Raw genomic sequence first — 23,954 nt, 5'->3', positions numbered from 1 at the left:
AGCCTCTGGGGGCAGTGGCCAATATTTCGGGAGATCCGGTGTAGCAGGAGGATATCCAGGCCAAGGCCTCCTCTTCTATGCACTGACATTTTAGCTTATCTCTATATACAGATATCTGCATATGAATGCAGATAAACCTAGTAAAAAAAAACTAATAAATAGCTACATCGTCATCAGCCAACAGGTTCCAAGATTGTACTTTGGCTAATGCGTTCCTCCTCTCCACATAGACTGTTCATTTGTTGCTAAAATGCGATTGTTCAATAGTACTGGGACTACAAATGCCCCACAGATTGCCTACAGATTCTATAATCATATGTAGAATCTGTTTATAGGGATTAGGGATGTAACGATATGGAAAATTTCATATCTCAATTATAGTGACCAAATTATCACGATAAATGATAATATTGCGACATTTTTTTAAGCACTGTAAAATGTCCAAAAAAATAGATACATTGAAATAACTTCACTAAATCTTGTAACTTCTTAATCATACTAAAATGTTAACAGCCAAAATCTTATATTAAAATGAAACTTTCACATTAAAGGGGCAAGGGATTGGCACAGCAACAGAAAGATTTATTTTAAATGAACAAAATATGTAAACACATTGCAGGAGCAAAGCTTATTTGTCTGGTGCATTTTAACAGTCAGCAAAATATGTAAACAATTTATATATTGTTTATTTATTAGCACGAGAGGAAAAGTATATATAAAACAAAACAATGCAAGAGTAGAACAAAAGACATACAATATAACAGATATCACAAATGTGCAGGAGAAACCAAAAAAACCCTAAGGGCAATGGTCATCATTACACAGAATAATTCACACATTAGAAGTGTGCATGTGAGTCAGAGGATTACCTGTATGACAAAAGGAGTGCATGCTCTCGGTCAAAGGTTAACGCGACAGCGTTTTATGTTGTTTCCTTGAGCTTATGTCGAGAAAGCATAACTGGCCGTCTATATCGATTCTAGCTCGCCATACAATAACCATAATCACAGTGATTCAATCATAGTTGATCTCAATTAGCGTTATGTTACGTCTATTATATACGGTTTATATTATGTCGTTATATTATGTGTTTTCAGCTCCGTTTCATTTTGAAACACTTAACGTTAGCAACATAGCTGCTAATACGGCTATTAGCTACTCAGCTAGTAGCTCCTAAGTGTCTTAAATGAAAACGGAAAACCTTGTCGCTGTTTAGGAGGACAGATATGGCTCAAATGTCCCGTATACATTGAGAGTTAGACATTATGACAGTCTTAGTAAAACCGAAGTTCCTCACACAATAACTGATGTTTGCATAGCATAACTTGCATTGGCTGTAAAGCTGTGGATGATGGTCACGGAGATGAGCCAGCAGATTTGTAGTGTCGCTACCCTTCGCAGCAACTTTCTTTCTGCATGTTCTGCATACAGGATAGTTGTCCTCCATCAGCTGTTCCTCAGCATTCTTCAGAAACCCAAAGTACGACCAGACCTCAGACTTTGTGCATTTAGTTGGGGGGGAAAATGTCCTGAGTGCCGCTATCACCACCTTCTGCCATGTTTTCATTCTTTGTGTTTACACATGCTACGCATTCATGCAGCGCCTGCATCGCGAGACTTGAATGAGGCTAATTAATTTAAACATAAACGGTAATTCTTACCGTGTAAAAATTAACTGAAATTTACCATAATATTGGTAATCATTACATCCCTAATAGGGATGATAAAGTTACTCTTACATAAATAACTTAAGATTTTGGTTGTTACGAAATAACTGTCAGGGACTCAGGAAGGATGTATTCGAGAATATGGGTTTTATGTTTTGTTGTCTCTATATACCAGCACAGTAAAATATAAATGACATCAGTGATTGAAGGCAAAGTTCTGACTTTTAGGGTTGTCACATACATAGTGGGTGAAAAATGTAGACCAGGGTTGTCAAACTCATTTTAGTTCGGAGGCCATGTGCAGCCTAATTAGATGACAACCGGACCTGTGAACTAGACATACATATGACTTTCACAAAGCCAGTGTTTATAATGCGTCTGTTCAGAACATGGTGGCTTATGTTGGCCATTGTCATTTTTGTGCTGGTTTATAGTTTCAGCCATTAGTGAGGTGGCCCTGGTACAGTCATCTTAAGGGCCAGATGAGATCCTCTGGGGGGCTAGTTCCAGCTCACGAGCCATACGTTTGTCAACCCCCTTGACAACACTTGCATCCTTGTGTTAAAACTACCCCTGCACTCTGCACCCAGCATGGATTTCAGCACATACAGATTTGAAAACCAAAGTTTATAATTGTTTTACTTCATTTTCTATGTGCTGGAATGCAGAGCAAAAGCAATAGTTATATAGACTTGAATGCTTTTGACAAGACACAAATAACAAGCAAACAATATGTGAAGTGCAGTATCTCCTTTGTGCTTCCTTTAGTTGTCAGCTTGTCAAATTAGATGATATTAATCCTAAAGTCTATCTGTCTGTGCAACTTAGTTGCCAGTAAGTTTCTGCATTTCACTCTGTCAGTGTTTTTTAAAATGACTCAATTTCTTTGCTTTTGAATTTTTAATGAGACACAGGAATTTAGATGAAGAATATTTACTTTGCACTGGTAGGCTTCTTCAAGACACAGTTTGACATTCTGGCTTAAGGAAATCCACTTTCTTGCCCAGAGTTAGATGGGAAGAGCAATACCACTTTCACAACTGTCTGTTAAATATGAAGCTACAACCAGTGACCAGTTAGCTTAGCATAAAGACTAAAAGCAGTCACTGCTCTGGGGCCGAGAAACACTCTTGTGCTCTTCTAACACAGCAACTTGTTGTTTCTACACCTCAGGTTATTGTAACCCACGTGTATAAGCATATTTTGAGCCTATTCCTAAAGCACAGTATATTGAAATTGAAAGCCATATCTAACAAGATGGTTTTGCACGTTGTACTTCACAGTCACAGGGTGTTGCCTAGACTGCCCATTTCATTTCATCCGTCATGTTCAGCTTGAACCAGGACTGACTTCTTTCAAACAAGAGCACTAAATCCAGCTTCACACAATTAAGTTCTGGCAAAGGGAACTATGAGTTCTAAAGGGCACAGTGTCACCTTTGGGTAATCCCCTCTTTCTCCAAATGAAAACTCCTCATATTCAATCTCCTGACAGCTCAGTCAGCTGTTCATCGGTGCTGGCTGGTAGATCAGCAAAAAGCGTCATAGTGGAGTGGGTCAATCACCCAGTCAAATGCTTTCCGAACTTTCTATTTTACCATATATTACAGGAAGGTCCTCTTTCTTCACTACGTATAAAACCATGCTGAAAGTTAGGTCACATCAACATTAGAGGTGGGAATCACCAGACGACTTGCGATAGATATTATCATGATATTTATTATTGCAATATTGCGGTATTCTGAGTATTGCGATACAATATATTGGAATATTTTGCAATTTATTACCTTTTTTTGTCAAAAAAAAGTTTTGTCAAAAATTTTGTCAACATGAATTTTACCTCATAAGATAAAGTTTTCAGTCTGTTCATCTGATCTTAATCATTTTTATTGCAGCAAAATGTGATGCAAAGCAGACAGACTGACCAACACCGTCATAAAACCTGTTATAAATGCTGCATACATCTGACAAACTGAACTGCTGGCAGATTTAACAGATTAAAGCGCGTCAGTGAAACACTTCACATGCAGGTATCCCGCTGACTAAATGGCAACACCCATGTCAGAAGTGATGTGTGATACAACCACAATCCCCTGTTCTTGTGCTGCAGTGTTTGTTCCGCTGTGACTTTTGTGTTCTGCTCTAGTTTGGAGAATTTGAGACAGCAGTCACCAGTCTTCTGTAGGATAATGTGGTGTTATAGTCACATGTGAATCTGCTGACTTTGAGGTCCAGGGATCACAAATTAATGCCACCCTTCCTGCTGCACTTCTCAGCTTTATGCTACACTTCTCTGTAGAGCTTGGGTACGGCTCTGTCGGTGACAGTCATGTACCGATGGAGTGTTTGTAGCATGTAATAATAGCCGTTGTTTTCAACGACGCTGCATGGACGCTGATCTCACCAGGAAAAAAAAAATCAGCACCATCTAGTGGACAGAAAAAGCAATCAAATTATTATTTCAGTACCAAAAGTGTCAAAATGAGTATTTGTAAAATAAATTATGTTTATAATAAAATGCATCTGTGTATCGATACTATGTTACCACGCAAAATATCGCGATACTATGCTATATCAATCCCCCAAGATTGTAATTTTCAATTCATTCAGTTCATTTTTTTTTATAAATGTTTTTTAATTCAACTTTTTTTTTGTAAAATATTACATGACTTTAAACCAACTCAATATTTTCTATTTTTAAACATTTTCATGAGACCTAAAGTTTGGGAAAGAACGAGAGAAGTTTTCAGTGTAATCACGATTCTCCATGAAAGGGTTTGACTTGATGGATGATAAGATAATTTATCAAACCTTCATTAGTCAGAGTCATTAGTCTGTTGCTTTGTCTCTATTTGAAAGCATCAGATGATCTCATGCACTTGTCATATGCTCTTAGTCACTGTGTACAGACCTCTTCCAATCAATGTCAGAATGAAATATGTCTCCTGTTCTGCATTTTATTGTTCGGCTTTTTATTTATTTATAAACTTTATCAGGTCTACTTTTTATTATGTTTGTATTCTGGACTGGATTTTGACTTTCTCATGCTGTTGCATCTCATTGGAAAATAAGAGCAGGGTATTAGAATGATTTTTTAACAGAAGTCTGTAGATAATAAAGAAAATATAAAAGTTTGTAGAGCTGAATGGCTGGCTATAAATCAATAAAACAGATGCTCACAGGGTGTTTGGAAACACTGAGTTCAGATGTGAAGCTACAGGATAATGGCGCACACCTGCCTTTGTGGGGGTTTTTTTACAGTTAATGTATAATACAGAAAAGGGTATTGTTCCCTCAATAGGTTTTTAATAAGCAAGGAAGTCATTGTGAGGTAATTATCCTCCATCTCAGTGGATCTGAGATGACTGCAGTATTACTCTCCTTTCTTTTCCCTCCACTGTGCTGAATGATCGCTGCGCCTGAGAAGCCAGAACCCACGGTGTTGAGAAAACACATGAACTCAAATGGACATCTGACAGGCATTTCCCGGAACTGATGTGTGTATGTGTGTGTTTGTATGTGAATGTTTGGTGTGTGGGCAGTTGCAGTGGCAGTTGGAATAAGTGTGTGCGCGCACGCCTTTCTGTGAGCACACATCAATGTGGTTGGCTGTGTTAAACTAAGTGGGATCTGTTACAGTGTTGACGGTAAAGCTGGGTTTCATGTAGCAGCTCCAAATTGCTGCCAGTCCATCCATGAAACTGGTAGCAAACAGAAGACATGGTGTGATGATAAACATGAATAATAAACAGGGTTTTTTGCAGAGGCAGTGTTGAGAGAGACACAAACGGGGAGCGAGAGCTGAGCAGCTACAGTGATCTGTATGTGGGGAAGGACCAAATCCTCCGAAGGTGAACAAGTGATAGAATAGCTTTGCTTTTTAATCAGGATGTATACAGCATCGTATTGGCAAGAGATTTATTGCTGAATTGCTTTCAATCAGTTACCTGAAGGAAAGTTCCATATCCTCATAGCCGAGGGCAGCCTGTTCTACTTCACCGAGCGTCAAATACAGCAGCTTGTTCAGTGGCTGATGTTGTCTGACTGGGACGTACAAGGCGCAACCTTTAGCCTCTGTTTGACAAGTACTGGGCTTTCAACTAACTCCAATTAGCGCTGGGCAACATATCAGTATTATGTCTATCATGATATGAGACTAAATATCATCTTAGGGTGCTTTCAGACCTAGAGCTCGCTTGCATTGGTCCGAATCAGGGACTAGTTTTGTTACAAAGTTGCATAATTGCCTAGAGTTGGTTCATGTTCTCATTTCCATGCAGGAAAAATCCAGGAAGTAAACCAAACGTTGAAGAAGAGCACACTTGCAAGATAAATGTGACACTTTCTAATGTCACAATGGAAGGACAACTACGCAGGTTGATTTTAGCGCTGGTCATCGTGGACTATATTGCTGTCATTGTTTATTTTAGTCAAACCATACAGTTTGAAAACGAGGCGCGGCTCCAACTAAAAAACAATGCTTTGATGCATTGGATGTGCTGAATGTCCATATTAAGGCAGTACAGGAGGAGGAGTACATTAATAATCCTCCAGGACTGTAACATGCTCATGTTTAACCCAAACAATGAGTGCTATGTTCACGCCTGTTCAAATGAACTGCACTTATGTGGGCAAACAAACTTAAGTGCAACTGAACCGAACCAAACAGGGCAGGTGTGAAAGCCCCCTTAGATTTTGGATATCATAATATTGTATGGTCTTTTACTGTTTTTTAAGGGCTACAGTACCATAAAATGATGTAATTTTCTGAATGTACCAGACAGTTGTAGCTGTTCTATTATTTTCCTTTACCCACTTAGTCATTATATCCACATTACTGATGATTATTTTTAAAAATATCCTTGCGTAGATATTAGGGCTGGGCATCGGTACTCGATACCTTTTAAGATACTGACTGAAATAACCCAGTACCAAGTAGATTTGAAACACCTCCAGTTGAATGATACCTGCATTCATACCTTTCTGCGCCAGGGATCTGATCCTGGACCATCCCGCCTTCCTGCCAGATTGGCAGATGTTGTGTTACAGCCATCATACGTCTGACGTCTGCCCGGTAAGCTGCACAGTTGCATTAGCAGGTAATGCCCAACACCATGCCAATAAATGGCCCCAACAAAATCACACCAACATTGAACATTCAACTCTGTAGTAAAACTCATTTATGACAAGCTGTATGATGCTAGCCGTTAACCCTGTCACTGTGTGTGTGTGTGTGTGTGTGTGTGTGTGTGTGTGTGTGTGTGTGTGTGTGTGTGTGTGTGTGTGTGTGTGTCTGTGTCTGTGTCTGTGTGTCTGTGTGCGCAGCAGCCAGGTGTACTCTCAAAAATTTTGTGTAACTTTGGGGCGTTACTTTGCCCCCTTTTCCGACAAGATAGCATTGTATTGTTGGTACTATTGTGTTTTTTAGATCCTCTGGTTTGATATGATACCAGTATCCTCACTGTAGCTTTAAAGATAAAACTGAGCCAGATACAGCAGGTTTTATTTGCTAACATTAGTCAGCCTCACTTCTCACCATCAGCTGTACCTGCTGCTTCTTCACGTTTTTTTTTTTCATCCAAACATTTGCTTATTGCCTCCCTGCTAATTTCATTTTCTTGTTCTCTTTGTACCCTGGCATTTTCCTTCAGTGGTTGCTGATTTTTGGTGAGGCATTCTGACTTTGCTAGTCAGGCTGCAGTCCGCCTCACATGTTTACTTAAAGAGCACTTATGATTTCTGCACATGGTGCACCTGACCTGTCAGATGGACTGAACCATGGAGGATGGGAGCATCAGATGGCACGTTGAATTGTGTTTTAATGATAAAAACACATTTATTTATCATGTAAATATATAGCTTGTGTTGTCAGTGATTTAAGTTCACTAAGTAAATTTTTGTAGCTACTTGATCCATTTGATGGTCAACCAGAGACTTTTTCATGGGCACCCCTTGGCCTTGGGATCATCTGTACCCTTTAACCACCCTGACGATAGGCTCGCTTCTGAGGCAAATCAGTCCCCAGATTTAGCTGCAAAGTGTGTGCCCCTCACTGTCATGCTGCTCTCCAGAACAGGCAGCTGCAGACCCAGAGCCAGGGTTAGTCTGCATCACTCTGAGTGAGATTCAGGCAGCTGCTTGGAGGAAGAGAAGCATTGCCTGATCAGACTAAGAGATAACGCTATCATCTGCCTTCTGCTTAGAAATGGTGGATTGTTTGATATTTACTGACTCCAAAAATTGTTTTTGCACATTTTGATCCGTAGTTAGCATACATTAGCTTGGAGGGCTAACTTAGCTTGTTTGCTATACTACATCAGTGTTGCTTTCATCCTTAATGTCCTACTGAACCCTGTTCAAGCTCTCAAACTCTAAATTGAGACAAAACGGAATAAATAGTCAAATATTAGTTTGGAACAACCACATCCAATTTGGCAGACTTTATTTTGCTCTTAACGAACTTCCTATTTTAACCCTAACCACGATCTTTGTTCTAAACCTGGCCAAGTAGTTATGTTAAACATAAAGTAGTTTTGGTAAAACCTGTGTTTCCTGTGAACATAAAAGTTAATTTTTTAGACACCATACATGTAGCGAGGATAAAATTGACACACTGTCCCTGAGCATCCAAAACTGAAGCCAGAGGGATACCTAGAGTGATATAGTTTGAAGTGTAGGGCCACTGTCCAAGCTGCCATATTTTACAAGTTGGGAGTGAGAAAACGTTGTCAAGGGGCAACCCAGAGCCAAAGAGAAGATCCTGTGCTTTTAGAAACAAACTCTTTATTCTGTTTTATTACTCATCACTAAAAAGTTTGCTATTAGTCAGACACAGCACCTAAGCACCTAAATGTAACACATAAAACAAGTAAGACTGCAGTTCTAATTAGATTTATTTCATTTTTGTTGATCATCATCAAGTATTGCTCCTGAGTCTGTCTTTAAGCAAACACTCAACATTGCAGAATTCACATAATAACTCAAGTCACTGAATCCACAATCTTTGCCAAGTGAAAGCAGTTAAAGGGCTTTCAGCTGTGACTGTAATATAAGTCAATAGTTTATCTCACTATCTTTCCTCATTAGTGAAATCTCCAGGCTACCACACTGCTGATTATTGTTTTGTTTTGGAAGATTGTGATCTCCTAAGCACTTTGCGAGAGCCATTAAAGTACCATTTCCTTTACCAGAATCCCTCTCCAAGTCATTTTCAATGAGTGTTTTCTGGTCGTTGGAAGTTTTTTATGTTTGTTGTCAGAGAATGATGTGTTTGTTTTGGTGTCGAGGAAGGTTATGAATTATAGTTTATGTGTGACATGGTAGCAATTTGACAATATAAGCAACCTTAAGACTTCAAGCAGTTATTAAGACATGAATTTAGTTTTAGAAAACTGTATCCAAGAGTCATCTGGGGAAAAATTGATTACCATGTTGTTTGTGCTGTTATTACTTAACACTCAAATTGACCAATGTGCCATAACTGCTAGATGTGTAAAAACACTACCAACACCATTATACCAACACAAAGAGATTCATGCTATATTGCAAGTGAACTTAATACAATTCTGAACAAAAGCATGCCATTTTTGCAATGGTCCCACAAAGCATTTTACCATCTATAGCTGCACATACACAGTACAGCATGGCACTTCCTTTGTGGTTCAGCATGTTGCCACTAGAGCTCACTCTTAAGCAGAACAATACACTTGGTGAGGGTAATCTTATTAATTCCAGTCTTTAAAACAGTACTACACCCGGTTTCCTTTACATATCTGCTTACACATGGAGAAGCATTTATAATTTTGGCAACATGATGCCCTCCTGACTATATTTGGATCCATTTAATAGCACTCCTGCTACTTATTAGGTTTAGTGCTTTGTAACCCTTTACTGCCCATGTTTGACTGCAGTGTTTGGAAACCTGCAGGTTATTTCTGTAACCTTTCCTGAAAAGTTGAAACCCCTTAAAGTTGTTTTTGTTTTCTCTGTCGTCCTCACAAAGCTCGTCCAATACGCCTGAGTCACGTCTCTGCAAATGACTTACTAAGCTTCTTAAGTTTAATTCTTCGCATTGCACTTGAAGCATAGAAAATCTTTGCTTTCTCGATCCAGTCATGCTGATCATGCATCCCCAAAACAATGAATATATTAAAAGTATTACAAAACAGATACTCTCCAGGAACACGCTGTTGCTCTTTGTGTATACAGGTGTGTGTTTGTGAATTCAGGTGCAGTCTTTGGAGATGGCCAGGGACAACATGGCAAACAGAACAAAGACGAGCAAGGCTCGACACTTCTGAGCCGGAAAGAGCCACTCTGTCACGAAAGTAATATGACAAGTGTTCACTTTTGCTGTCACAAGACCCTGGGAAACGATCCCTTGTTACAAGACGATGGCAAGTTCAGGCAACAAAGGACAGGTAAATTGACAGGACAGTGGATAGAGAATGAGTTGAAAGCGGTTTACAGAGAGTTAGAGAACACCCCAGGGGAGAGTGTGGGTAGTGGGTAGCAGGAGAGGAAGAGGGTGAGAGATAGACTTAGAGAAGAGTAATAATGAAGAATGAGAGCAAGTGGGAGGGAGCTGTCAAACCAGAAAGAAAGTGATCAAGTAGGTGTGCAGCTCTGAGGGAGGTAGGGGAATGAAGGGACAAGGTAGGTGAGAAAAAGACAAGGAGCGACTGTTTTAATAACTTCAACTTACCACAGGTCAATTGAGATGAGATCTCCCCAAACACACAGGAACCTTAATAAAAGCCTTGCACATCACATTCAATAACTCACCGTGAAAAGCCACAGAAAACCGCTAAGGCGGTGACAGGCGTACGGACCAACATATGGATCCCCGCCACCTCTCCAAGGGCTGGTGTTACAGTCATCAAGAGGAGCAAAAAAGAAATCAATACGAAACAATGGCAAAACAACTTTATTAGTTCTTATTAGACCGGGTTAATGAATCCCGCTGCACTTGCAGAACACAGGGACATGAGGCTGTGCATGGATTTTTTTCTCCCCTTCAGCTTTTACATCACTACACCTGTGTGTTTCATCCCATCACTCACGCTGACTACCACAGCCGTCACAATCCTATATTGCTCCCATGTGAGTAAGGCTCTGTGTTGGACGTAGGCTTTCACGGTGCACGTTTTTCCACTATGAGCTGCCTGCGTACATGGTGACATATCATGGCAACCACAGGCAGTAATGGCTTAAGGGCTGTCAATCACAGGACAAAAATATTCTTGCAGAGATCAGTGTGTTCATCCCGTTTCTATTTTTACAGGCAAAAACTGAAGTACAGTCAGTCCAAGCATCAAATAGAGGGATTTCTAAACATCTACCTGTTGCTATTGTTGACAAACCACGTGGTTTTCCCTGGTGAATTGACAACTGTACTCAGGGATGAGGCCAGCATTTAAATTGGCAACCTTCGTAAGCTCCCTTGCTGTGTTGTTGTGGTGACTTGTGGGTAATGTAGTGCCGCAGGGAGCCCGAAAAAAAACCTAGCCCGATGAGGGGGTTGATGTCAGGTTCAAATATGCAGAGAGAGGCACATCACAGCTACGGCTACCCTTCCCCCCAACTCTCCCGTTATGACTATTTCATCAACTCACCTTTAATTAAAGATGAAAGGCCTTGACTTAACTTCCGCCAGCACTCAGTATCACCTTGAAATCTGTTCAGTGGGCCAGATCGTGATGAGCCCTGCTGGCAGGATCAGTCCCCGTGTTTAAAAATGTGGTTTCAGATTTGTTTCTCAGACTCACAGTTGGGGGATAACACATTATTTTTGTAAAGCAGGAAGTACTTTCTGGGATATTAGATGAAAAATGGCATAATATTTGGGCCACTGTAGAGCTGTCACAGTCACCACTCTGGGTAATATATGTTGCAATTAACATCAATGGTATTCTCACAGCACATGATGCTGCCTGGATGAGATTTTTAAAAATTAAATATAATTTATCAAGTAAATGATTAAACAGTTTTTCTTTCATCACGTGAAAAAAGAAACCTCATACCTTGCTGAAATTGAAAAAAGAGCAGAAAATGTGAATATCCTTTGTGTTGCATCAATTTTAATAGTAGTTGTAGTTTGTCCTCTCAAATGAGTAACACCATGACACAATAACAAAAAGCACCCAATCTATGTCTTGCTGTCTGCCCTTGGCAGTTGGCATGAGGTTAGATGAATGCTTACAGGGTGCAGGTAAAGGTTTGTTATTATTATGTGGTGATCAAAGTCATTACTTTACAAAGAAAGCAATATTCACACAAATTATGATGAGAAACTAAAGTGGTATCTATGACAGCACTTCTCATAGCAACCAATTTCAAAGGCCTGACGTGTCTAGACTAGTGATGTCAGTTTTGGTTAATTTTTCTTTTGACAGCCCAACCCACAAACTGGTTAATTTGAAGAGAGAAATGCAAAATGGCGCCAGGGCTCAACATTAATGCTTGCTCGGGACAACTGAACCATTCAGCCTTGTGTAATGCCTTATGCAGATGTCCGATCTTGCAAGTGAAATATAAATGTAATCTGTAATCAATGTTATCTGAAAAGAAACTACATATTGTATTGCAATTTGTTGTATATTGTTGTGCATCATGCCTTTGTTAAACCAATTAGAAGCTGCATTCCTGACTTGTCGACCAATCCAAGGTTTTGTTTCTGACTGTGTCTGTCTGTAGCTGACAAGTGGCTTAGATGTGCCTGGGTGTGGTAATCCCCTCCCAGAAGTTGCATCATGACGCTGCCGGTGTAACACTGTTGGCAGCGGGTCTCTTTCAAGTAGAGAGAGTGTGTGTGTGTGTGTGTGTGTGTGTGTATGCAAATTAACCTATAAAGCAACATATGTAACCAGTCAAAAATAGTCCCTAGTCCATCCCTGTTGCAGACCTGTCTGCATTCACGGACTAGTTCATGAATAAAATACAGTATAGAAATAGAGCATGATGTTCGAAGAAGTGTTTTAATTTTGATGGACTTGCATCTGAAGGATGATCAGTGTTGGTGTCAGAACAGTCTAAACGCTGACTTTGAAATGCACCATATTGTACCAGATGTACAGTATACATCTACAGTAGATTACAGAAGTCCTATGAAATGGAGTAATTGAAACTTGATCAAAATAGCGTTTTACTGTTTGATAGTAATATAGTTCATCGAAAAATATTGGAAATAAATGGTTGTCAAATCAGTTAGTTGATTATCAGTTAAATAAAGCATTTTGATAATTGATTATTTAATACATGTTTTAAGGAAAACACACCAAAAACATGCTCGTTCTTGCTGGTTCCACAATTGTGAGGATTTTCTGCTTTTCTTTGTCTTGTGTAATAGTAAACTGAATATCTTTTGGGGCTGTGAATTATTGGTTGGACAAAGTAGGCAATTTGAATATGTCATTGTAAGCTTAGGGGATTATTTCATCCCCCAAAAGACCATTTGTATCTTAATTACTCACCTGTTTTATGTTGAATTTGTAAAGAAAACTTTGTTTTTCTCGCATGCCTTGGTGAACGAGGAATCCAAAAAGGGAAAAAATTCTTGAAAAATTGAAGTCGTACTGGTCTATGTTTAAGGACAAAACTATATTGAAACAATCTATATCAAAACATAACTATCTGGATCAGTAGTTTTTTAAATTTTTGTGTGACTTTGGCAAATTCAAACTAACCCTATATTTCGCCAAGTCACAAATGCAACACAAACAACGCTCGGGCCTCACTGCCTGTGTGATCAGCGTGTGTGTGTTGCAGAACCTGTTGTATTTTCTTTCAGCACCCATGTTAACAGCTTAGTGCAACTAGACTGCTCATGTGAGCATGACTGCTCAGGCACGGCTCGGGTGCTGCTAAGCTGTAGCACATGTAGAGAACAGGAGTCTCGCCTTTTTTTGTCCATGTGACGTGCTATCTCTTAGCAAAAATAGACTGAAAATGGTCTTTTGGTAATCATATTGACATCACACCACTTTTCACTACAGTTTTAATGTCCTGTCTGTCACAGACATGACAAAGGATAAATATTTCTTTTTAACTCGACCTCTCCTGTGTTGTTTCAAAATAAAAGCCCACTGACAACTCTTCTGTTGACAGAATCCCTTCATTTGTTAACACAAGGCTTTTTATTGGGAAGTATTTGCAGGTCCATGTGGTTGACAATGCAGTGGCTTGCACAGTTCATAAATTTGTAGAGTACCAGCTTTTAATTGTTGAAAATCAGCATACATAACAGCAGGCAGCTCTGCAGCAGCAACACTGTCAGTGTGAACACAGTGTGTTCAGCAAGGTAAAATGACCGTTTTTGTTGATGGAGTCTGGCTTTAAAGATAGCATGGAAAGTTTCACTTTCAGTTTAACTTACTAAATATCTCACCATCTAACTAACTCCTTAACTAGATGTAGTCGCACTTTTGATTTACTGACCTGTATCCATACACATTGTTCAGCTGGTAGCAGTATATAAGGCATTTTAACCTTTCTTTCCTTGGTTTATTCCACTAGTACTTAGTTTTCTGTAAGAGCCCTCACCAGTGAGGAGGTGATCCACTCCTCCATCTTGCATTAATACATAATTACACTGTTCCTGGGTATTAAATTATGTGCTCCATTGAATGTTCAGCTGGATAGCAGGTGCAAAACAGCGAAACAACCCATAATAATATCCATCTGTAACTGCAAGGTTTAAGTCTATAATATGATGTCGCTGTGTTCATGTTAGATTTCCATAACATCAGTAGGAGCTTAGGTCACACAGCAAGCTTTAATTAAAGCATGGTGTTAATTAAAGCAACACATTCACCAACAACCGAATGTGTTGTGTAACCCTGTTCTTACACAAGTGAGACTGTTGCTTAGGGTGCTTTACTTTGTGCTGCTCTAACAGAACATCATCATCATCATCATCATCATCATCATCAATGGCTTTTGTTAAATGACTGCACCATCACACTAAACAACAGTTTGACCACTCATGCATTCAAAAGCTCTAAATGTGTACACATTTGGTTTTCTCACTAAAGCTGAATGTCTGGAGCCTTGAGTGGAGCTGGCAGGGCTGTTTGACATGATTGGTCATGTAAATGTGATATTAGTAAACGAGCTGTCCTCATTAGCAGGCTGCACTGCTGTAATCGCCATTTTTAAAAGCCACTGCAGGAAAATAATGGAAATGGCCAGTGGGGCAAACAAAGCAAGATGCCAGTATTACATTGTCCGGTTAATTTATACTCCACATACATGCAGTATATACATGGTATACCCCCAGAAACACACACAAAGACACATAAATAATCTGCATAACATTGACAACTGTAACATATATCTGCATATGTATGCAGAATCTGTAGGTAACGGCACAAGATTTTGGTATCAGAAGCATCCTGATTTGTAGTCCAAGTAGTATTGTTCAATCACATCTGAGCAGCAGGTAAACAGTCTGTGTGAAGAGCAAATGAGCCAGAGGGCACTGACTGTAAATGTCATCTTGGAACCCATCCACCATCATCTGATGAGCTTTTCATTAGCGTTTTTTTTAAACAAAAAATCTGTTTTGATAAATGATCGCCACATGGAAGAGGAACTTTCTGTTGCTGCTGTTTGTGGAGCTGCTCTCCAAACGCCTAAAAACAGGGTACCTGCGGATCCTTGAAAAGTCTTAAAAAGTCTTAAATTCATGTATCTAAAAGTAAGGCCTGAAAATGTCTTAAATTCATTAGAAATGTCTTAAATTGGTCTTAAATTCATTACTCAAAGGTCTTAAAATTGTTGCAGAAGGAATATTTAATCTGACTTTCTTTCTTTTCTTTTTTTTATTCTCGCGGCACTTTTCTGTGAGTGTCCATGCGCCGTCCAATAACAGCGCGCGCTGGCGGTAGCACATACACAATGAATGGGTTCGTCGGCGGAGGTCTGCGCTTTGCGCGCTCTGTGTGAAAAGGGCTTAACGGCGCGCGCTGGCCACCTGGCACACAATATGCTGCTGTAGTGGTTTGTTTTCCAGACATGTGAGTATCTTTGAGCAGTGAAAGTTATTATTTATGACTTTTTACTTGTCGGCAGTGATTTCTTTTCCACATAGCTCTACGTGCGAGCATTTTACTCGCATTTGCGACTAAAAATAGTTTTGTGCCAGCAAAATAAATCATTCAGCACGCAGTGCGAGTCCAGATTTCAACCAGCAGCAGAAATGAAAGGCGAATCATGCAGGTTGTGGGTTGAACGGGGGTCACAGACAGGAATACGGTGGTCAAATAGCCTACGGTGGCTCTGCGGTGCAAAATAACGGCTTACCGGCAGCGACAGAGAAATCCAACCCCAGGTCCAGTAGCCTAATTTCCTCTTTCATTAGCGTCATGACTGCCCAGTAGTACCTGGACAACCGAGCCGTGGCGGCACACAGGTATGTGGCGCGTCAGAGGAGAAACGAGCCGCTCACATTTCTCTCTCTGTGGCAGGTAACGGTCCACAAACCTCACCGCACTTTAGGGACTGTTCGTTACTTATGGAGGGACTGTCAGGGGAGGAGGGTGGCTGGTTGATTCTTACTTTATTTATTTATTTTATTTTGATCCCCCTATGTTAATCACTTATTGATGCTGTTTTTGAAGTATGAATAAGTCAATAAGTAATTTATTCCATTGAAATATCATTGATGTATTATAGAAAAGTGATTAATAAAAAGTGTTCCCCCATTTCTAATTTTACATATTAAGCACAGGTTATAGTACAGCGGGATCCCCCAACCATCGCTTATATTCATAGTTTTTTCGGTCTTAAATTCCATTCAAGGTGGCATTAAAAAGGTCTTAAAAAGTCTTAAATTTAACTTATTGAAACCTGCAGATACCCTGTAAAAAGTACAAGTTAAGTTAAACAGTACGACAAACTGGCACCGACACCGAAACGGCTCGAATCTTTCATTAAATTTGTTTTTAACTATTAGGTAACATTAGCTGTGTGATGCTAACAGTGAGCTGTGTGACTGTATGTGAGAACAGGTGGACTCTCACCAACTGTCTGCCGCCACTGAGCAGCAGCAACACAGCCCATACAGTCTGTGGTGTGTTGCAGGCTGTTCTCATACATGAAAAGTAGTGCACCAAAATTTTTATATCCCATGCAATGATGAGCCAGTAATTCATGCATAATAATCCCTGTATTTTGGAAGGCTGCGATCATGGATCCACTGCGCCGAAAGAAGTAAAGAAGGAAGTGGTTCTGAGCAGTCCAGTAAGGAGGCAGGTTGGGGCAGTGGATTGGTCACAAAACACAGGACTTTTCCCCAGGAACTTTGAGTCATTTTAAGGTACGTTGTCACTGTGTTTCTTTTCCTAAACCTAACCACAGTAACCTTTACTTGTGTAAACCTAACCTCCCTAACTTTTTGTTGATTACGTACCTTTGTGTTAAGGACAGTTTTTTGTTGGGTAGTAAATTCTAGAATATCATACAAACCATTGTATGAGGATACGTTGTGTGGTGAAGTCGAGCGCAGTTCTTGACAGAGTTGGCAGAAGTATGGCCATACTACATACCACCCCATTTACATTATAGGTATTGAAGTAAGTATTCTATTGGTATCAATATCACTTTAATGGTGCTGGTATCAGAATTTTTTAAACAATATCCAGCCCTACTGCTGTAAAATTAAGATAAAACAAAGAAAAAAAATATAATAAAAGGAATATACACTTGTTACTAGCACTCAAAAAACAAAGGGTCAGAATGCCTACTAATATTGGCACTCAAGATGCTGAAAGGGATAGATTCTCTACATAGCCTAGTCAATGAAGGGAAACTAGATTTTGTGATCATTTTAAAGTGATCCATTTTAAGTGAGTCTTAGTTTCTCACTTTTAAGACACATTATAATTTCTTCGATCCACTGTATAAAAGGAGGGCAGGCCGCCTTCCACCTAAAACGGAGTAATCATCTATCTACTAAAGCAAATCCCTTGTGTGTATAGTTCATTATAAGAGTGAGTGAAAAGACACTTTTGCTTGTGTCTGTTGATGTTTTTGTAAATGTAAATGTGACAAGTAGACTCAAGTGTCAGAAGAATCAGATGGCAAATGTGTGTGTGTGTGGGAGTCTGTTTCGTTTCGACTCGTGTTTACGCTGTTGTCAGGAGAAAAAGGGAGTGAAAAGTTGAAAGACATCCTTTACTCAAAACACCCTGTTGAGGCTTTGTGATTGCACGACCACCTACTGTATATAATGCCCCGTGTTTATCCACGAGTGGCTGAGCTAATAAAAGAGAACTGGCTGATCCACAGAAGGGATGGCATGGCTGATCAAAGGAGTGTGGAAACCCTGCTGATTTAATGAAATAGTAAAGTGGCGGGCCAAGTTTAATCACATTTGTTATTTTGCTTTTGTTTACCCTCGTAAATGCAGTATGTGCTCTCTAGTATTTGGGATTAAAATGATTTCTACAGCAGATGTTTTCAATTGTCTTTTGACCAAGGACCCCTTAAAAGATAGAGAATACACAGGGGACCCCCTCATGTATGTCCCTTGGAATTTATTGACAAATACTATTCTTTACACTTAAGTAGTCTTAGGGTGCTTTCAGACCTAGAGTTCACTTGATTTGGTCAGAATCAGGGACTAATTTTGTTAGAAAGTTGCATATTTGCCTAGAGTTGGTTCATGTTCTCAAAAAAAAAAATGCCTTGCATGAGAATGCTGCTCTTGATTGGTTGGTTTGGATTGAGGTTGAAACACGTTCTCACCACAGATGAACTGCACCAGAGTTCGTTTGTAACCAGACCGAGACCACCTCTTCAAAAAGGTCTCGGTCTGTTTGTTTTGGTGCGTACCCCAGTGTGATTGCTGAGTTTGATTAGACCAAACCAAACAGGGCAGGTCTGAATGCACCCATAGATTTTGCATATCGTAAAAATGTATTGTGTCTTTTCCTGGTTTTAAAGGCTTCAGTACTGTGAAGTGATTTCATTTTCTGAATGTACCAGACAGTTGTAGCTGGTTTATTATTTGCCTTTACCCACTTAGTTATCATATGCACATTACTGCTGATTTTTTTTTATTGAAAATGCCATTGTGTATATATTAGTGTTGGGTATCTGTACTTCACCCCTTTTAAGATATCAACCGAAATAACCCAGTACCAACTATACTGAACAAAAACATAAACGCAACACTTTTGTTTTTGCTCCCAGTTTTCATGAGCTAAACTCAAAGATCTAAAACATTTTCTATATACACAAAAGACCATTTCCCCTCAAATATTGTTCACAAATCTGTCTAAATCTGTGTTAGTGAGCACTTCTCCTTTGCCGAGATAATCCAGCCACCTCACAAGTGTGGCATATCAAGATGCTGATTAGACAGCATAAATATTGCACAGGTGTGCCTTAGGCTGGTCACAATAAAAGGCCACTCTAAAATGTGCAGTTTTGCTTTATTGGGGGAGTCTGGGGGGTCAGAAAACCAGTCAGTATCTGGTGTGACCACCATTTGCCTCACGCAGTGCAACACATCTTCTTTGCATAGAGTTGATCAGGTTGTTGATTGTGGCCTGTGGAATGTTGGTCCACTCCTCTTCAATGGCTGTGTGAAGTTACTGGCAGGAACAGGATATTGGCAGGAACTGGAACACGCTGTCGTATACGCCGATCCAGAGCATCCCAAACATGCTCAATGGGTGACATATCCGCTGAGTATGCTAGCCATGCAAGAACTGGGATGTTTTCAGCTTCCAGGAATTGTGTACAGATCCTTCCAACATGGGGCCGTGCATTATCATGCTGCAACATGAGGTGATGGTCGTGGATGATGGCACAACAATGGGCCTCAGGATCTCATCACGGTATCTCTGTGCATTCAAAATGCCATCAATAAAATGCACCTGTGTTCACTGTCCATAACATATGCCTGTCCATACCATAACCCCACCACCACCATGGGCCACTCGATCCACAACACTGACATCAGCAAACCGCTCACCCACACGACGCCACACACGCTGTCTGCCATCTGCCCTGAACAGTGAAAACTGGGATTCATCCGTGAAGAGAACACCTCTCCAACGTGCCAGACGCCATCGAATGTGAGCATTTGCCCACTCAAGTCGGTTACGATGACCAACTGCAGTCAGGTCGAGACCCCGATGAGGACGACGAGCATGCAGATGAGCTTCCCTGAGACGGTTTCTGACAGTTTGTGCAGAAATTCTTTGGTTATGCAAACCGATTGTTGCAGCAGCTGTCCGGGTGGCTGGTCTCAGACGATCTTGGAGGTGAACATGCTGGATGTGGAGGTCCTGGGCTGGTGTGGTTACACGTGGTCTGTGGTTGTGAGGCCGGTTGGATGTACTGCCAAACTGTCTGAAACGCCTTTGGAGACGGCTTATGGTAGAGAAATGAACATTCAATTCACGGGCAACAGCTCTGTATAATAATAATCATGCTGTCTGATCAGCATCTTGAAACATCTCCAGTCAATGATACCTACCTCATACCTTTCAATGCCGGGGTTCTGAACCTGACCTGTCCTCTCTCCCCGCCAGATTGTCAGGCTTTCTGTCACAGCCTGGTAAGCACAAGCTACACAACTGTCTCAGCAGCTAACGTCCAACACCGTGCCACTAAATGGCCCCAACAAACTCACTCCAACACTAAACATTTAACTGTTGTTAAACTCATTGATGACAAGCCATGTGATGCTAGCAGTGAACCCTGTCACTGTGTGTGTGGCCAGGTGTCTTCAAGAAGGTCTCAGTCCAGTTGTTTTGGTGTGTCTCCGAGTGTGATTGCTGTGTTCACACCTGCCCAAACAAACCGCACTTAGGGGGCAAACGAACTTGAGTTCCCTTGAACCGAACCAAACAGGGCAGGTGTGAAGGCACCCTTAGTTATGTAAAAGAACAACACAAGCGAAGAGTTGTCATTAGATTACATTGTTATTAGATTAGGGTGTAATCGATTAACTTTTTTAGACCTAAAATTGAATAATATTAATTGAAATAGTGTCATTAAAATCACTGATTATCTATATCTATTCTGAAAAGGCTATCTGCAGTATCGATATACCTGTACTAATCACGCTGTCGTGCTCTCTTGTATTGGTAATGTTCATTTCAGTTATTCTGCTGTTCTCTGCTCCAGACCCCACTGTGAGAATCATTGTTTCACAGGACATCTAACTGTAACCTTGAAACACATAGCAACATCAGTAACTGGTGTTAGCAGTGAGGTTTATCTGGGCCTGTTTTATGACACAGGCCTTATATGATTCAGAAATTAGTCTAGGAAATAAAATATAATCATAAAACAGTTTGACAGACGTCGGAGTTCTTCTTGCCATATGGTACAGTAGTTTTAGTGTTTGCCGTAGCTGCTGTAATACTGTACATGCTGCTGACAGATGTGCAGAATAACCCTGCAGGGTCATTTGCCAGAGGCAGGGTGATAGTTATGGCCTGTAGGGTGATTCTGCCTGGGTGCAAGTTGTTTTGCCAGAGGTAAGGTTATATCTCTACCCCATAGTGCAACTTTTACCATCATCAGTGGGTGCCTGCATCTCTTTAGAGATTCAGCACACTATAATCCATTCAGTATGGCTAAATATACATGTCATTTAAGGTTTAAGTAACCCCTAGAACCTCAAGTGATTTGTCAATGTTGACAAGATGTTGATGTAGAGCTTTTTATTAATTACATGCAGACACAAATGTCTCCAATGTGGTACAAGTAACAAGCTCATCAGAATGGGGCACCATGTACCAATGTATTTATTTTTAATTACTCTGTATGATCTTATTTTTTTTACATTACAGTTGCAACCTCTGCATCCTGCCAATGCTCCTGGCACTGATCCCATTTACAGTAGCTCATGCAGGCATTCAGTGTCTGGATACAACCCAAAAAGCTTCTTCTTGGCCATCCAATGAACTCTGAGCTTCCATACAGCCCTCAGCACTTCCTAAAATCTAAATCTGTACGGTATGCTTTGGAAAACAGTTCAAAGTGATGTTAGGTATATGTTAGGTCTGTGATTAATGGTGATTGATTGTTTACTGGCATACAGTGCCATCATTTTCCGTCATTTCACACAACTTCATGTTTCATCTGTACTCCTTTGGCATGCACATGTAAGCATTACATGTTCTTTGTTGTTTTATTAAAAGACCAGAGCTGCTTTATGAGCTCACAAATAAAGCAGGCTGTTTATGGTTACACTTTTGAGGCCAAAGAAAACTCACGTCTTGGCATCAGTGTGCAGTCGAGGATGTAGACAGAACAAGAAGCAGGAAAAAAAAAACCACTGAGTAACTCTAAGTACAGAAACAGTTAATATTGTATATATCTGGTATATCTGCTAAATAGTTAGAATTTGATTAAATATCACGTTAAAAGGGAGATGTATAGCTTACTAGAGGGATGTTCTGAAACATGAGAGGCTGATGGACTGGCAACATGCCCGAGGTCAGCCCTTCCTCTTACCCAGTGCATGCTGGGACTAGCTCCAACCCCCCTGTGACCCTGGATAAGTGGGCACAGCAAATAAATGGATGGATTGAACCACATGCCCTTTAAAAATGCTATTAGTTTGCAATTGTGCCTCATAAAAGAAGGTGCATATTTTTTGTGAATGCAGAATAGGTCAGAATGTATTTTTGGAAAACAGAAGATGGCACATGGACCCACAAAATTGGTGTCCACCCTGAGTTGGAAATTAAATGATCAACAGTGGAAATAGAAGTGTGCTGGAACTTTCTGTAAAATGTCACTTCTAGTTTTTAACTTTAGTCAACAGCCTTGTGTGTTAACCTTGCCAAGAACCAGATCTCCAATAGCGTAACAGTATCTTTTCAATCTTCTACTCAGTAGAATAGTGTCTGTGAACTGTACCTTTTTAAAAAAAAAAAAAAAAAAAAAATTTGTGTCTGAATATAGAATGTTTTCTGTCTTGAGCTTGTACGCCTCACGATTTAGTTTTGAGTGTTCATTGCCATCGAGGTGATGCTATCAAATCAAAAGTCAAATTTCACCGTATCAATTGACTGAATCAAACAAAAGAGTACGTGGGTGAGGACCGCAATTCATCCACGCTTTTCAAAGGGTCTGTAATCATCCTTGGCAGTGAGTTGCTCGTTAAAGTCATTACAGTTTATGAAACAGCTGAATGCAACAATGCAAAAGAACGGCATGTCCTTGGTGTTGCCTGACAACTGGAGCTTTTTTGTGCCAATTGAATTGCTACTCTTTTCAGTGGTAAGACTCACAGCTTTTACAGCTCACTCAGCCAAAGGCATCGACGCAGGTGTGACGACAAAAACATCTCACAGCTTACATTTTTGTTTAGATATGTACCGGTGAATTATTTATCAATTCCAAAATGATACAGCAACGTTAATACCACATGGAGAATTTACTTTAATGTACTATTTTTCAGTTTTAATGTTAGAGTTATTTGTGTGTTCCAAAATATAAAATCAGTTTTGCAAAACATAGAACAGAAGTATCAAAAACTCACTAGAATGTGAGTTTAATACGGATGTCAACATATTTTCATTATCAGTACTGATGCCACTTGTGGCAGAGGAGGGTCTCTAAGTGTGAAGCACCCTTTTGCACTTCTTGTTTTAGATGAGACAAGCAGAGGTAGTGCTCATCAGCGCCAGTGTCACTTTGTCTGTGTTTATAGTCACTTAGCATATTAACATGTTTCATATGGTTGCAGACAGGCTTGATTTGTTCCTAATTATGTTCTTTATTTATAAGAGGGTGACATGAAAAGTACTCAAATCTACTGACAAAGTCATCAAGGTAAAAAACCGTGAACTCATAGCTTCACAGAACTCATCAGGTTTTTAATTGCACTAATAAGAGCTGTCCAACAGAGAAAAGTACCTATTGAACTATTTGACTAGTACTTTACATTGGCACATTTATATAAACTGTGAGTAGAGAAAAGGGCTGTGACTGACGTATCTTTGATCAAGAGATTCTATTTGTATTCAGCTAACTCTAAGGCCTGCAGTAACAACAATAGTACTAACACAAGACTCAAGGCTCATTAACACTCCCTTTATGTGTTAAATTAGATATGTTCTTATCAAACGTAACTGTCACTTCCCACATACTTCCTTGCATCTTCTATGTTGGCATAGATACATCCACTTGATGGCACAAGAGGGCAGAGTCAAAAGTTTCTGATAGCAACGATCATGGCCACAGTGGAGGAGGTCTCAGTAATGTGCCTTTTAACAAAAGCAGTGTTTTAGACGGCGGAGGTCTGTACGGCAATACG

This window comes from Epinephelus fuscoguttatus, linkage group LG15 (assembly GCF_011397635.1).
Source record: "Epinephelus fuscoguttatus linkage group LG15, E.fuscoguttatus.final_Chr_v1".
Classification (NCBI taxonomy): domain Eukaryota; kingdom Metazoa; phylum Chordata; class Actinopteri; order Perciformes; family Serranidae; genus Epinephelus; species Epinephelus fuscoguttatus.
Note: the sequence above shows the minus strand (reverse complement) of the source record.